Source organism: Brachyistius frenatus, unplaced genomic scaffold (assembly GCF_029030835.1).
Source record: "Brachyistius frenatus isolate BFR_SWC_R1_liver_20210118 unplaced genomic scaffold, ASM2903083v1 Contig_360, whole genome shotgun sequence".
Taxonomy (NCBI): domain Eukaryota; kingdom Metazoa; phylum Chordata; class Actinopteri; family Embiotocidae; genus Brachyistius; species Brachyistius frenatus.
The window spans coordinates 30001-44808 of NW_027210959.1; the positions used below are offsets into that span (position 1 = coordinate 30001).

Consider the following 14808-nt stretch of genomic DNA (forward strand, 5'->3'; position numbering starts at 1 on the left):
TAGAATGTTTTACAGACTCTTAGCATGTTTTACAAACTCTTAGCATGTTTTACAAACTCTTAGCATGTTTTACAGACTCTTAGCATGTTTTACAAACTCTTAGCATGTTTTACAGACTCTTAGCATGTTTTACATACTCTTAGCATGTTTTACAAACTCTTAGCATGTTTTTACAAACTGCTGAAACTGAAGAACTTCAGTTTTCTTCCTGACATTAAAAGCAGATTTTAACTGCCGTTTACATAAACAGAGGTCGGAGGTCATGTGAGGAACATCAGGGCGGGGTTAAAGTGCAGGAAGTGATCATGTTTTTTAAGATTTTTTTTTTTTTTCTCTGACACCTCCCTCTAGTGGACGGTGAGTGTATTACGTTCAGAGGAACGGAGATCATTTTACACCAACAGAAGAAAACATCTCTGAGTCGTTAACTCGACCATGTTCACTTCCTGTCTGATCTCCTGACTCACTTTGTTTTTCTCTTAATGAACTTTTTTTTTTCCAGCCAGCGGCTCAGAGGATGAACGACGCTCCGTTACCCAGCAGCCCTTGCAGCGCAGCCTTCATTATAAAAAAAAACCACAGACGCGTTTTCATGCTGAAACTCGAAGCCGTTCGTCTTCATTAAGACGTCGTTATTCCTGCCGGCTCTCTGATTGGCCGAGCAGGAACACGGATCATCGGGTTTTTTATATCGCGGTATTTAAAGGATGGTCAGAAAGCGGTTGGATTAACTCATTAAAATAATGTGATTATTATCAATAATAATTTCCCATCAGGAGACGTTCAGCTGCAGGAAAGCTTCCTGACATTAAATCCAACATTAACGCGCAGCCGGCAAAAACTTTTTATTCCTTTATGTTCAGGGACATAAAATCCTTTTTATTCTCTAACGCACAGCTGAAAATGAATATTAAGAAAGTTTCCATCTGCAAACGTCATATTTAGTTAAATATAACCAGCAGAAACTAAAATATTTCAAACTTTTTTGCAGGTTTTAAATGATTAATCGACTGCAAAATAATTATTTCATAGAGGAAATAGAGTATTAAAATAACAGAGTATTTAAAACCAGTTTGTAGATGAATCAGAGGCGGAGGAATATAACATGATGTCATCAGTAAAGTCAGGGAATCTCGCCGTCGCAAGAAATTAACGTAAATTGGAGAAATTCTCCACAATATTTGTTTGCCACAATTTTTCCTCCAAAAACAAAGAAACAAGAAACTCTGCTGAAAGTATGACGTCATCAAGTCGCCTTTCAAAACAAAACTGACTTTATTACCAAAACTAAGAGTTCATTTCCAACCAGAATTCAACAGAAGATGAATTAACGAGCAGAAACGCAGCGACATGAAAAGAAGAAAACGTGACAATGAAACAGGAAGTTCGATTCTCCAACTGATTTCTACCAATTCTTTTTAAATTCATTTTAAGTTGAGTTTGTATTGTTTTAAAAGAACAAACATGCTAAACGCAGTCCGCCAACATACGTGATGTCTCTTTAAATCAAAGACACCGATATCTTTATATTTATATGATTGTTATTAAAAGTGTTGTATTTCTGCTCACTGGAAATAAAACATTTCTAAAACATGTAAAACATGGATTGAACTGGCAGTGACTCTCTCTCTCTCCCTCTCTCTCTCCCTCCCTCTCTCTCTCTGTCTCTCTCCCTCCCTCCCTGTCTCTCTGTCTCTCGCTCTCTCTCTCTCTGTCTCTCTCTCTCCCTCCCTCTCTCTCTCTGTCTCTCTCCCTCCCTCCCTGTCTCTCTGTCTATCGCTCTCTCTCTCTCTGTCTCTCTCTCTCCCTCCCTCTCTCTCTCTGTCTCTCTCTCTCCCTCCCTCTCTCTCTCTGTCTCTCGCTCTCTCTCCCTCTCTCTCTCGCTCTCTCTCTCTCTGTCTCTCTCTCTCCCTCCCTCTCTCTCTCTGTCTCTCGCTCTCTCTCCCTCTCTCCCCCTCTCTCTCCCTCCCTCTCTCTCTCTCTCCCTCCTCTCTCTCTCTCTCCCTCTCTCTCCCTCCCTCTCTCTCCCTCTCTCCCCCTCTCCCTCCCCCTCTCTCTCCCCCCCTCTCTCCAGTAATAAGTGTAAATCTGATGCTTCCTGCAGGAAAACTGTCACATCTGTCACCTCATGCAGATTCGGGGGGGGGGGGGGGGGGACTCTGCAAGAGCTCACAAGGCTTTCCAAATGCTGAATGCTGAGGCTTTACATGTGACTGCTCAGCCTCACCATACATCTCTGCACACAAACTACACACAAACTACACACCGCTGTGAGAGTCTGCGGAGACGTGAAGACGAACACGCTTCATCCACGTTATACATTCAGGAACTTCCTGTTCCAAACTCCTTTCAGAACAAGAGATTTTAAACCCTCAAAATCTGAACATGGAGTCCAGAGATCAAACTTTCTGTCTCCGACAACGAATGTTACAACACGCTACACACAACACGCTACACACAACACGCTACACACAACACACTACACACAACACGCTACACGCTACACACAACATGGAACACGCAACACACAACAAACACAACACTAAATTTTAGTCGATAAAGGACCTTTAAAGAAACAACAACAACAAAGACACAAACAACAACTGCAGCGCAGCTCAAGGTTATTTTAACACTTTCATTATTGATTGATCTCATTAATCGATGAATGTTTGATCTTTAAAAAGTCTGAAAATGGTGGGAAACTAAGATGTTCAGTTTATAATCACAATCGTAGATTAATTTTCTGCAGCTGATTCTTATAGATTCTCTGTTTTGTTTACGTGTTTCAGTTCCGACACGCTGAAACTACGATGGGAAAAACACGTAAATCTGCTGCTTTATTAACACGCAGGAGATTAACAGGAAGCGGCTAATCCACCCATTGTTCACTGTGTGTGTGTGTGTGTGTGTGTGTGTGTGTGTGTGTGTGTGTGTGTGTGTGTGTGTGTGTGTGTGTGTGTGTGTGTGTGTGTGTGTGTGTGTGTGTGTGTGTGTGTGTGTGTGTGTGTGTGTGTGTGTGTGTGTGTGTGTGTGTGTTCCAAAAAAACAAAATCTACAGGATAAAACAGATAAAGATTCAACAAAAACTGCAGGATGAGCAGACAAAAGAACAAGAAACACACACACACACACACACACACACACACACACACACACACACACACACACACACACACACACACACACACACACAGCTTGAGTGTGAAATGCTCTGCAGCCATCCTGCACATGTTTGGCAGTGGGTACATCCTGGTAGCTTGGAGGTCAGCCAAAACACACACAGACATACACACACAGACAGACAGACAGACAGACAGACAGACAGACAGACAGACAGGTCAGCTGTGACTCTGATTGGCTGCATTCCTGAACCTCTGAACAGGGAGAAAACACATGGAAATGGACACTGGTGAAGAGCAGAGCAACTCCAGATTCTTCACTTTCCGCCTCCTCCTCCTCCTTCTCCTCCTCCTCCTCATCTGACATGAGTTAATTTATCTGCTTCAGCTGGAATCCCTTCAGAGGTCGTCGGCCAGGTAACGAGGCTCCGCCCAAACAGTTGCCCACTCTTTAACAAACACATGACTGACTTGTCTGATAACAAGCTGGATGGTCCCTCTCCTCTGCAGTGTTTCTGGATCATGTTTCTATCTGGTTTCTTCTTTGGAGAGTTTTAACATCATTTGTGGACGCAGCGATGAACTGTGTTCACAGACGATGGTTTTCACAAGTGTTCCTGAGCCCATGCAGTGATTTCCACTCCAGAATAGTGTGTTTTTAATGCAGTGCTGCCTGAGGGCCCGAAGATCACCACCATCCAATAATAGTTTCCAGCCTTGTCCCTTGTGTTCAGAGATTTCTCCAGATTCTCTGAAATCATCTTTGTATTGCCAATCATGTTACTGATCTGTTGCCATGGTAACCTCATTAGTTGTCAGATGTTCCATCAGGTGTATTTTTTATTTGTTGATCCTGTCACAACTTTTTAAAAACGGGTTGCTGCCTTCAAATTCAAAATGAGCCGATATTTGACGTAAAACAATAACATTTCTGCGTTTCCACATTTGATTTGTTGTCTTTGGTCTGATTTTAATTAAATGTGAGTTTACGTGATTTAAAAATATCACATTCTGTCGTTATTTACGTTTTAATGTGATTTAATCTGATGTAACTTTAACTTGAAGAAGAAGCTGAAGAATCTGGACGCTTTGTCTTCGTCCTGCTGCCAGAAGTCTGTCTCTGAGGGTTCGGTGTCCAGAGGACAGGAAGTATGGACCTGTCAGAGACAGAGATGGATCCTGATTGGGTCCCAACGCCCCCACCCTCCCCCCCTCCCCACCACCATCCTCAGATCACCACATGTAAAGGTCAGACAGATGAAATCCTCTCAGAGCTGCAGGACACAAGGAGACACCAGCTGCTTCAAAGAAACTATCTGTCTTCATCTCATAGGCACAATTTACCCTGACACCTCTGAGGAGGAGGAGGAGGAGGAGGAGGAGGAAGTGGAAGAGGAAGAGGAGGAGGAAGTGGAAGAGGAAGAGAGAGGAGGAGGAAGAGGAGGAGGAAGAGGAAGAGAGAGGAAGAGGAGGAGGAAGTGGAAGAGAGAGGAGGAGGAAGAGAGAGGAGGAGGAGGAGGAGAAAGGCCTGTTCAGGGAAGCAGAACGGGTACAAAAGCAGGACAAGAGAGAAAAAGGAGAAAAGTCGGGATGGATGTCTGAGTGTGTGCGCGAGCAGACAGGCGTAACGTAACACACACACACACACACACACACACACACACACACACACACACACACACACACACACACACACACACACACACACACACACACACACACACAGCTTTGAGGTGACCTGTGTCTGTGTGTGTGTGTGTGTGTGTGTGTGTGTGTGTGTGTGTGTGTGTGTGTGTGTGTGTGTGTGTGTGTGTGTGTGTGTGTGTGTGTGTGTGTGTGTGTGTATCATCATGATCATTCAAAACCTCGGCCACGAGATCAGAAAAAAACAAAACTCTCATCCATCAATTTCTCAAGAGTGGATGAATGTGATTTAAAGATAATTAAAGCTCTTATTTTGAAGGCAGATTTATTCTTTGTTTCTATATTAAAATATTAAATCTCCTGCTGATATGAAGCCCAGAGAACAATAGAAATATAAACTTAAATAATAAAATCTTCCCTCACACTCGACGGTGTTTCGTTCTAGAAACTGATTAATTTACTGGAAGAGGAAATGAAAAGTTGTTCTCTCACCTCCTACGACCAGAAAAACACTTTCACACACTCACAACAGGAAGTGGAACAGCCGTCTTCACATGACGCTAAATATGGACGGACAGGAAGTAGGACGACAGGAAGTAGGACGTTTCAAGAATGACTGTGACCTCTGACCTTTCTATTCATATCATTCTATTCATGATACAGACTCAGAGGAAACACAGTTACTGGGTGACCTCGTGTGACCTCGTGACCTCGTGACCTCGTGACATCAGCGAACGTCCTCCGAATGTCGGCGCTGATGGATCTTTAATGATGTAAATCTGAGACCTGTTCAGCTGCTTCTTCTTCTTCTTCTTCTTCTTCTTCTTCTTCTAACATCATCTCTTTTATTATAATTTGGATGTCTGATGACAGTCGGCAAGTTTATCACTGATATCAAAAGAGGAATTACAAAGCTAGTCGTAAATTTGAAACAAGGGCTCTTGTTCAAAACAACAGTTTGTAATTAAAAGAAAGGCTTTAAATTTGAAACGAGAGCGTTGAATTGAAAAGGAAGGCTTTTATTTTGAAAAGATGGCTTTTAATTTGAAACAACTTCTGTTAATTTGAAACAAAGGCTTTAAATTCTAAACAAAGGCTTTTAATTTGAAATGAGTTTTTTTTTAGTTTGAAATAAGGGTTTTTAATTTGAAGGACTCAAACTCAAAACTGTTTGGAGCTGTTTGATTGACAGGCCTGTAATGGGGTCGGGTTTCAGTGGGCGGGGCTTACTGTCCTCTGGTTCTCAGTCAGATCTTCTTTTACGTCATAATTTCAAGTGTTTAAGTCGTAACTTTGACGTTTCTCTCTTGATCTGAGCGTTGAGCCGCTGGAAGGAAATTGTTTCAGGCTTTCATGAGGTTTGAGTCTTTTTAAGACGAACCAATCGACCCTGAAGTGTCAGTCTCAGCCTTTTTCATTTCCATCCTTTAAACTGTCCAAAACAAACAAATCAGCAGGAAGTTTTACATCCTCATAAAACAACATTAAAGCCTCGAACTGACGGTGGTGGAACGAGAAGCAGAGAATAAACAGATTAATTAATTTATCATTTTGGTTCACGCAATAAAAAGTTTGAGCTTTTATCTCATAATTCAATACATTTTCATCTCAGTTTTAATCTCCTAAATTTCAGCTTTGTTTTACAAAATGTGGATAAATTTTATGAGTCCGAATTTTTGAATTTTTATATTTTAATCCTGGCTGACCAAAAGGCACGATACAAAAATACACGAAGGTAGAACCGTCATTCAAACGGAAAACTGTATTAGAAGATTTGAAATTTGCTCAACAGCAGGAAGTTTAGAAAAATTAAAATGTCAAAACAAAACCTCGTCATTTATCTCAGACTTTAGAATTTTTAAATCACAATTCTGACTTTTTTTTCGCTCTTTTTCTTTGTGAAATTGAGCTGCAGCCGGAGAATACGTGTTTATTTTATGATAATTTCTCCTTTATGCAGGTTTCGTTTACACGTTCAGATCCTGATCGATCAGGTGATCACACGTATTGATCAGTTTCAGGTTTAACAACACGTTCATATCCATATTTTTTTAACGTTACATTCGTCGCCGGCAACAGAAAATCTGAATAATGTGGCTTCATGGTTTTTCTCTCTGCAGCAAACACGTTAAAATCAGGTCAGAAAACATCTATACAACACACACACACACACACACACACACACACACACACACACACACACACACACACACACACACACACACACACACACACACACACACACACACACACACACACACACACACACACACACACACACACACACACACACACACACACACACACACACACACACACACACACACACACACACACACACACACAGTGTGTGTGTGTGTGTGTGTGTGTGTGTGTGTGTGTGTGTGTGTGTGTGTGTGTGTGTGTGTGTGTGTGTGTGTGTGTGTGTGTGTGTGTGTGTGTGTGTGTGTGTGTGTGTGTGTGTGTGTGTGTGTGTGTGTGTGTGTGTGTGTGTGTGTGTGTGTGTGTGTGTGTGTGTGTGTGTGTGTGTGTGTGTGTGTGTGTGTGTGTGTGTGTGTGTGTGTGTGTGTGTGTGTGTGTGTTAGCCTACAGCCATTAAAGCAGCAGAAGAAAAAACTAGCATTTAAATATTCTTTTTTTTTTTTTAAGTTTGATGTGAACAAAGTTTTTCTGAAAAACACTCAGCTTGTAAACGATGTTTATCTGAATTAGTGAGGACATTAAGCTCACGAAAGCATGTGTGTGTGTGTGTGTGTGTGTGTGTGTGTGTGTGTGTGTGTGTGTGTGTGTGTGTGTGTGTGTGTGTGTGTGTGTGCGCTTGGCAGGCGGCCATGTTGGAAGGTGTCGATACGAGCCGAGAGACAAAAGAAATGATTCGACAATGAACTCGTTCACGCACACGCAGCAGAGCGATGGTGGAAGACACGAGGTCATCTCTTTCTCTTTCTGTTTCTACTGTCAATCAAACTTCACTTTATCTTCAACCGGAAAATAGTTAATAAATTAAATCTCATTTCACCGTGAGAAATGAATCCAAGCTCACGGCGACCTTGACCTTTGACCTTTGACCAAAATGGTACCAGCTCATCTTTCAGTCAAACTGACCTTTTGCGCCAAATTTTAAAGAAATCCTCTCCAGGTGTTCCCAGAAAATACAGCATTCACAAGCACGGGAGCAACAGGAGGTGATGGCAGCCTTGACCTTTGACCTTTGGCCACCAAAATCGCATCAGGTCATCGTCGGTATCAAGTGAATGTTTGTGCCAAGTTTCAACAAATTCCCTCAAGGCGTTCTTGATATATCGCGTTCACCAGAATGGGGCGGTCAGATGAGGCGGACGTGAGGTCGCAGTGACCTTGAACTTTGACCTTTGACCACCAAACTCAAATCAGTTCATCCTTCAGGTCGACATCCAGGCGTTCCTGAGACATCATGTTCATGTGGATGGAAGAAATTGACCTTGAACTTTGACCTTGGCCCCCCAAAATCAAAACCATCCATCTTTGGTATCAAGTGAATGATTTCCCCAAGTTTGAACTAATTCCATCGACGGACGACAGTTCAGAAGCTGCCTGAGAATCTGTCCGTTTTTAGGTTTCCTTCCGTTCCACAGCGATCCAGTGGTGTTGGTCTGAACTCCCATGATGCACTGCAGACAGGAAGTGCTCACACACAATTCTGCTGCTGTTTCAGAGTGAGCTGCTTCACTGTGAAACCTGAAGCGACATGTTGAGTGTTCATGGGACACATGCAGGACACATCTGTCCTCTCCTCACTTCCTCACTTTGTCTTCCCACTTCCTCTCCTCACTTCCTCACTTCGTCTTTTCACTTCCTCTCCTCACTTCCTCACTTCCTCTCCTCACTTCCGCACTTCCTCGCTTCCTCTTCTCACTTCTTCTTCTCCTCACTTCCTCTCCTTCCCCTCCTGACTTCCTCCTCTAATTTCCTCACTTCTTCTCCTCACTTCCTCTAATTGTTTCCTACATCCAACAGACTCTCAGACAGGAAATAAAAACCAGCTGCATCCTCAACAAAAGGTTTAATATTCACATTCTCACACACACACACACACACACACACACACACACACACACACACACACACACACACAGACACACACACACACACACACACACACACACACACACAAACACACACACACACACACACACACACACACACACAGACACACACACACACACACACACACACACACACACACACACACACACACACACACACACACACACACACACACACACACACACTAACACAGACACACACACACACACACACACACACACACACACACACACACACACACACACACACACACACACACACACACACACACACACACACACACACACACACACAGACACACACACACACACACACACACACACACACACACACACACACACACACACACACACACACACACACACACACACACACACACACACACACACACACACACACACACACACACACACACACACACACACACACACACACACACACACACACACACACACACACACACACACACACACACACACACACACACACACACACACACACACACACACACACACACACACACACACACACACACACAGACACACACACACACACACACACACACACACACACACACACACACACACACACACACACACACACACACTCACACAGACACACACACACACACACACACACACACACACACACACACACACACACACACACACACACACACACACACACACACACACACACACAGACACACACACACACACACACACACACACACACAGACACTCACACACACACACACACGCAGATGATGAGAACAATAACGGTTGATGACAAACGGCAGTTCGAAGGCTTCTTCCTACAATAACATTATTCTCTGGTCTTCTGAATGTAACATCTTCAGGGTTCGTCTGACTCGTCAATAGCAGCAGCAGAAGAAGAAGAAGAAGAAGAAGAAGAAGAAGAAGAAGAAGAAGAAGAAGAAGAAGAAGAAACCTCAAACACTGACTGAAATCTTTCTGTAAGTTTCAAACAGATCAATAGAAATGATCGTTAAGCCGATCAGCTGTGATCAGGTGATGATGTCATCACAGTGACAGCCTGAGGAAGAGCTGCAGGGATCTTACTCACTTTAATGATCAATCAGAATCCAGGTTGAAGTTTCACAGGAACCAAACTCCATTCAGAAAACGGAGGATTTTAGAGCTCCAGCCAAAAGACAGTAAAAGCAGCTGCTGTGGTTCCTCTGAGCGATCAGCTGACTGATTAGTCAATAAAGATAATCAGAACTGATCGTCTTTTATATGATCGTTATGTTTTTATGTTTCGACCTCCATCATACGCTCATAAACTTTTACATCAGGATACTACGAACAGGTTTACCCTCCAAACGGGGACGTTAACCTGGGACACTTAAACCGGGCCGGACCAGAACCAACTCTGTCAGCAACAACTGGAAATCATGAGGACAACTTCCTGATGACATCACGGTGACATCATTTCAACAGGAACTGAAGAAGAAGACACAAAGATCTTATTATTGATTACAGATTTGAATTTAACCCGGAGTTCAAACGGCAACATCATCAGCTGATCGATCCGGTTCTGATCCGGAACCCAGACGACTCTGACTCGATCGATCGATCAGTAAATATTTTTTTAATTATTGATTCTTTATTTCACTTTCGCTGGATTAGTTGATTGATCAATAACTATCAATAATGATGATCAGCTGCAGGACATCAGAACCTTTATGGATTAACGTCAGTTATTGACTCAGGAGATTTTTTATGTTTGTGACCTTTTGGGTTTTTGGTTTTTTTCTTTTTAACCTATGATTGATCAGCTGATCATCTGGAATCTGCTGAGTCATCAATCGATCAGAAGTCTTTTTACTCTTGAAGTGGATTTATTGATGACACACACAAACACCTGAAGCAGCCCCGATCGGAACAGACACGATTAATCGATTATCAAAATATTGTTCTGTCGATCAACGTGATCGATTAACTGTTTCAGATGGAAAAAAGTATCGTGCAGTGAATCATCGGTAAAAACCAGAGGATCACACACACACACACACACACACACACACACACACACACACACACACACACACACACACACACAGTCTGTGCTGTGTTAAAATTAACCCTTAGAGCACAGAGAAGACAAAGACACCACCCAAACAGCCGCTGCAGCTCACACACACACACACACACACACACACACACACACACACACACACACACACACACACACACACACACACACACCTCCCCGGTCCTGCAGAGTGTCCGTCAGCTCGGATCCTCGCGCCGGGAAGGTGACTGCAGGTAATGAGGCGCCGAGACGAGGCGCGTGCCTCTCTCCGAATTGTTTGTTGTTGCTGCCACGCGCGTGCGTGCGAGGGGTTGGTGGGGAGGAGGGGGGGGGGGTGACTGACAGCCGTCAATCAAGGGGGGCTACCACGCGCGCACGGAAAGAAAGACACACACACACACAGCGCGGGTTGTCTCGCGCAGGAAGAAGAAGAAGAAGAAGAAGAAGAAGAAGAAGAAGAAGAAGAAGAACTCACCTTCTCGCCTCCACATCTCCGCGGAGCAGCAGCTCCGGCAGCCGGACTCCGCTCCGTCTCGGTCCGTCCAGCCGCGACACGCCAGCCCGGCACGTTAATCCACTGCTGCGCCGCTTATTTCCACACGCAAAACCCGGGACCGAACCGGCGGGAAAAATCCAGCTCGAGGAGGTGCCGACAGCTCCGGGTATAAATCCACCGAGACGGGACCGGGAGGTTCTCCGGGCGGAGCGGCGGTGCGTCCAGTCCGGGTCCAAACGACACAATGAGGCGGCTCTCAGCAAGCCCAGCGTCTCCGGACCCCGGGCCACGCCCTCCTCATTATCATAATAGACCGCCCGCAGCCAATCACAGAGCGGGGCCGCAGCCTCTGACCCCGCCCTCTTCAATTTAAAGTAACTCCATTAAATTTAACAGCTTTCTGAGAAAATTGAGATTATTAGAGATTTACGGTGAATCCTGGATATTGTTTTATTTCATTCAACTTAATCATTCAAATATTTATCAAAACATGCAAACATTGACTCTCTCTTTATTATTTTGTATTATGTTCTCATTTAGGAGGATTAAGTAAAAAATAAAAATGTATAAATATTTAGAAATAAATGCAAATACATAATAATTGAAATATTTTGACATTTTATTTATTTATTCAACTTAATCATTCAAATCTTTATCAAAACATGCAAATATGAACTCTCTATCTATTATTTTATGTTATGTTCTCATCATAGGAGGATAAAATTAAAAACAAATTAAATAAAAATGAACAAATGTTAACAAATAAATACAAAATACATAATATTTTGACATGTGATAAAAATGTAAAATTATCATTAATAAGATATGTTACATCAAAACTTAACACCTTCTCAATAAACAAATTGTCATTTTTTATGATTTAATGAGTTCACTATATGATACCTGAATTTTTAAACCCGGATTTTAACGGAAAAAATACCGAAACTTGTCCAGAAACAGCTGCCGGTATAAAATCATGATTTTTTTTTTTTTTATACCTTAAATAAAACCAATAAATCATCAAAATCCAGTTCAGATTCTGTCCGTCACCATCTTCCTAGTTCGGAGCGCTCGCCCACCGATATCTGTAACCTGACTGCACCACAGGCCTGTCAATCAAACAGACACGCCCCCAAAAACAGGTCTTCTTGAATCTTCTTTTCTAATGAATGAGGGATTATTTTCAGATGGACCTCCAGAAAACTAAGAAGAAGGAGTGACTTTAGCTAACAACACCGAGATAACTGATGGACACATTTTATTCACTTTGGATTTGATGAGAGAAGTTGAATGGGAGTCTATGGAGCCGGAGGCTTTTTGGAGCCGACCTCTAGTGGCACTCGCTGGTATTGCAGCTGAAGACACTTCTGCATTGGAACCATTTTTCCAACGTGTTCAGAGTTACGGGGTTTTTAAACGCAGTGTTCAGTAAACATCACCAACACTAACACCTCTAATAAAGCTGCTCGTCTCCGGAGTTCTCTTCAGCCTCCGACATGATTTCCACCAGGAAACTTCAATTAAATTTCCGGCTGACAAATTGAGTTTGTTTCCTCGGCAGGATAATTAGGAAAGTGAAGATGACGACGAGGCGCCACAGCGCCAGGATTAGAAACCAAATCCCTTCCGCAGCATCTCCATCCGTCCATCTGTCGGCCTCCACGTCTGTTAGTCCTTCCTCACCTCCTCCTCCTCCTCCGGCTGCTGTTTATGAAAAACAACAAATTACAGGAAGTGGATGTGCTGACATCGGGGGAAATAAGCTTATGATTGTGCTTCAGTTAGCATCCCTGTGAGCCTGATTAAACTCCGATGTCTCCGCGTCTTCCTTCCGACCGGCCGAGGAAAAACCGCTGGAGGTCCAGGAGCCCATCGGGGAAACACGGTCATCAGTCGCCATGGAAACACAACCTGTTAATTATCCGATTAGCAGCGTGGGATGTCTCTGCAAGGTGAGGAGTTCAAAAAGCATTGTTCTGGTTCAAGTCTGTGTACAATTACTGAGGAACGTTTTCTGGAGGTCCATCTGAAAATAATCCTTATTATTTAGAAAATAAGCATTTTTCAAGTAAAAGCACGTGATTTTCAGAGTGTAGTAAGAAACTGTTGGCTGCATCCGAAACTACAAAATTTAAAAATCTGATTTTCAACCAATCAGGTGATTAAAACATAATCGAGAGTTTATGCAGAGTTAACAGCTGATTAACGTCATGTTTTTTGTGTTTTAGTCACAGACTGTTTCTAAAAGAGTTCGTAGCTTCAGGTCTGTAAAATGGTTCTGATCCAGAAGTGTCTTCAGCTGCAATACCAGCGAGTGCCACTAGAGGTCGGCTCCAAAAAGCCTCCGGCTCCATAGACTCCCATTCAACTTCTCTCATCAAATCCAAAGTGAATAAAATGTGTCCATCAGTTCTCTCGGTGTTGTTAGCTAAAGTCACTCCTTCTTATTAGTTTTCTGGAGGTCCATCTGAAAATAATCCCTCATTCATTAGAAAAGAAGATTCAAGAAGACCTGGTTTTGGGGGTGTGTCTGTTTGATTGACAGGCCTGTGGTGCAGTCAGGTTACAGCTATCGGTGGGCGGGACGTAGTATCGTCAGGTTTCCAATCAGATCGGTCAGATCCACCGCTGGCTCCTCCCCCAGCTCATCCAAATATGGTCACTTCCTTTTTCCGAACCCAAACCGTGGTTTTTTTTTGTTAAATGGTTTCCCGTAAATTACATGATTGAAAACGGCCAAAACCTGTAACAGTCACGCCAAAAGATCTCCAAGCATAGCTATCTCACGCTTTGACGTTATACTGACTCACATGTTAAACAGCAGCTTCCTCACACAGACGGAAAAAAAAGGAAATGCATGAAATAAATAAATGTATGAGCGTTTCGACTCGTAGCAGCTTTTAGCTCTCGTCGCTATCAAAACAATAAATCAGACATGTATGACACACCCCTCCCGGCCCCGGTGGGGCTGGGGGGGGTGGCACTGAAAGTGCACAAACACAAACAAACACACACACATTAAATCACAGCAACAAATGGTTTGGTTTTGGTTCAAATTTTCAGAGACACAGTGAGTTAATGATGGAGGAAATAGATGGAGCTGCAGGAGGAGGAGGAGGAGGCCGTGTTTCTGTTTACTCTGTTTAATGACTGCAGCAGGAGATCAGAGCGGCTCGGAGGTGAGATGTGTCGACTCGCCGAGGAGAAGCAGGAAATATGGCCCATATGGCATTTCGTCAAAATTAATATTTTTTATATAAAACACACCGAGAGGGAGTAGAGGAGCAGCTGCTGGACTCATACGTCCCTGAGAACGAGCCTTCAGTGGATAAATCTATAAGAAAGAGCTGCCAGGACCATCTGGAGAACTTTGAAGGAACATATTTGGAGAAACTCCCTCGAACC

General features: G+C 43.2%; 1 protein-coding gene across 1 annotated transcript in view; it reads right to left on the reverse strand.

Annotated features, from left to right (window-relative positions):
• Nucleotides 1-11652, reverse strand: part of LOC138636196 (semaphorin-6C-like) — a 40702-nt gene extending 29050 nt beyond the window's left edge. Inside the window, exon 1 of the mRNA XM_069724075.1 lies at nt 11383-11652. The gene's annotated coding sequence lies outside the window, so the exon portion shown is untranslated. The remainder of the gene's footprint in view (nt 1-11382) is intronic.
• Nucleotides 11653-14808: the final 3156 nt, after the last annotated feature.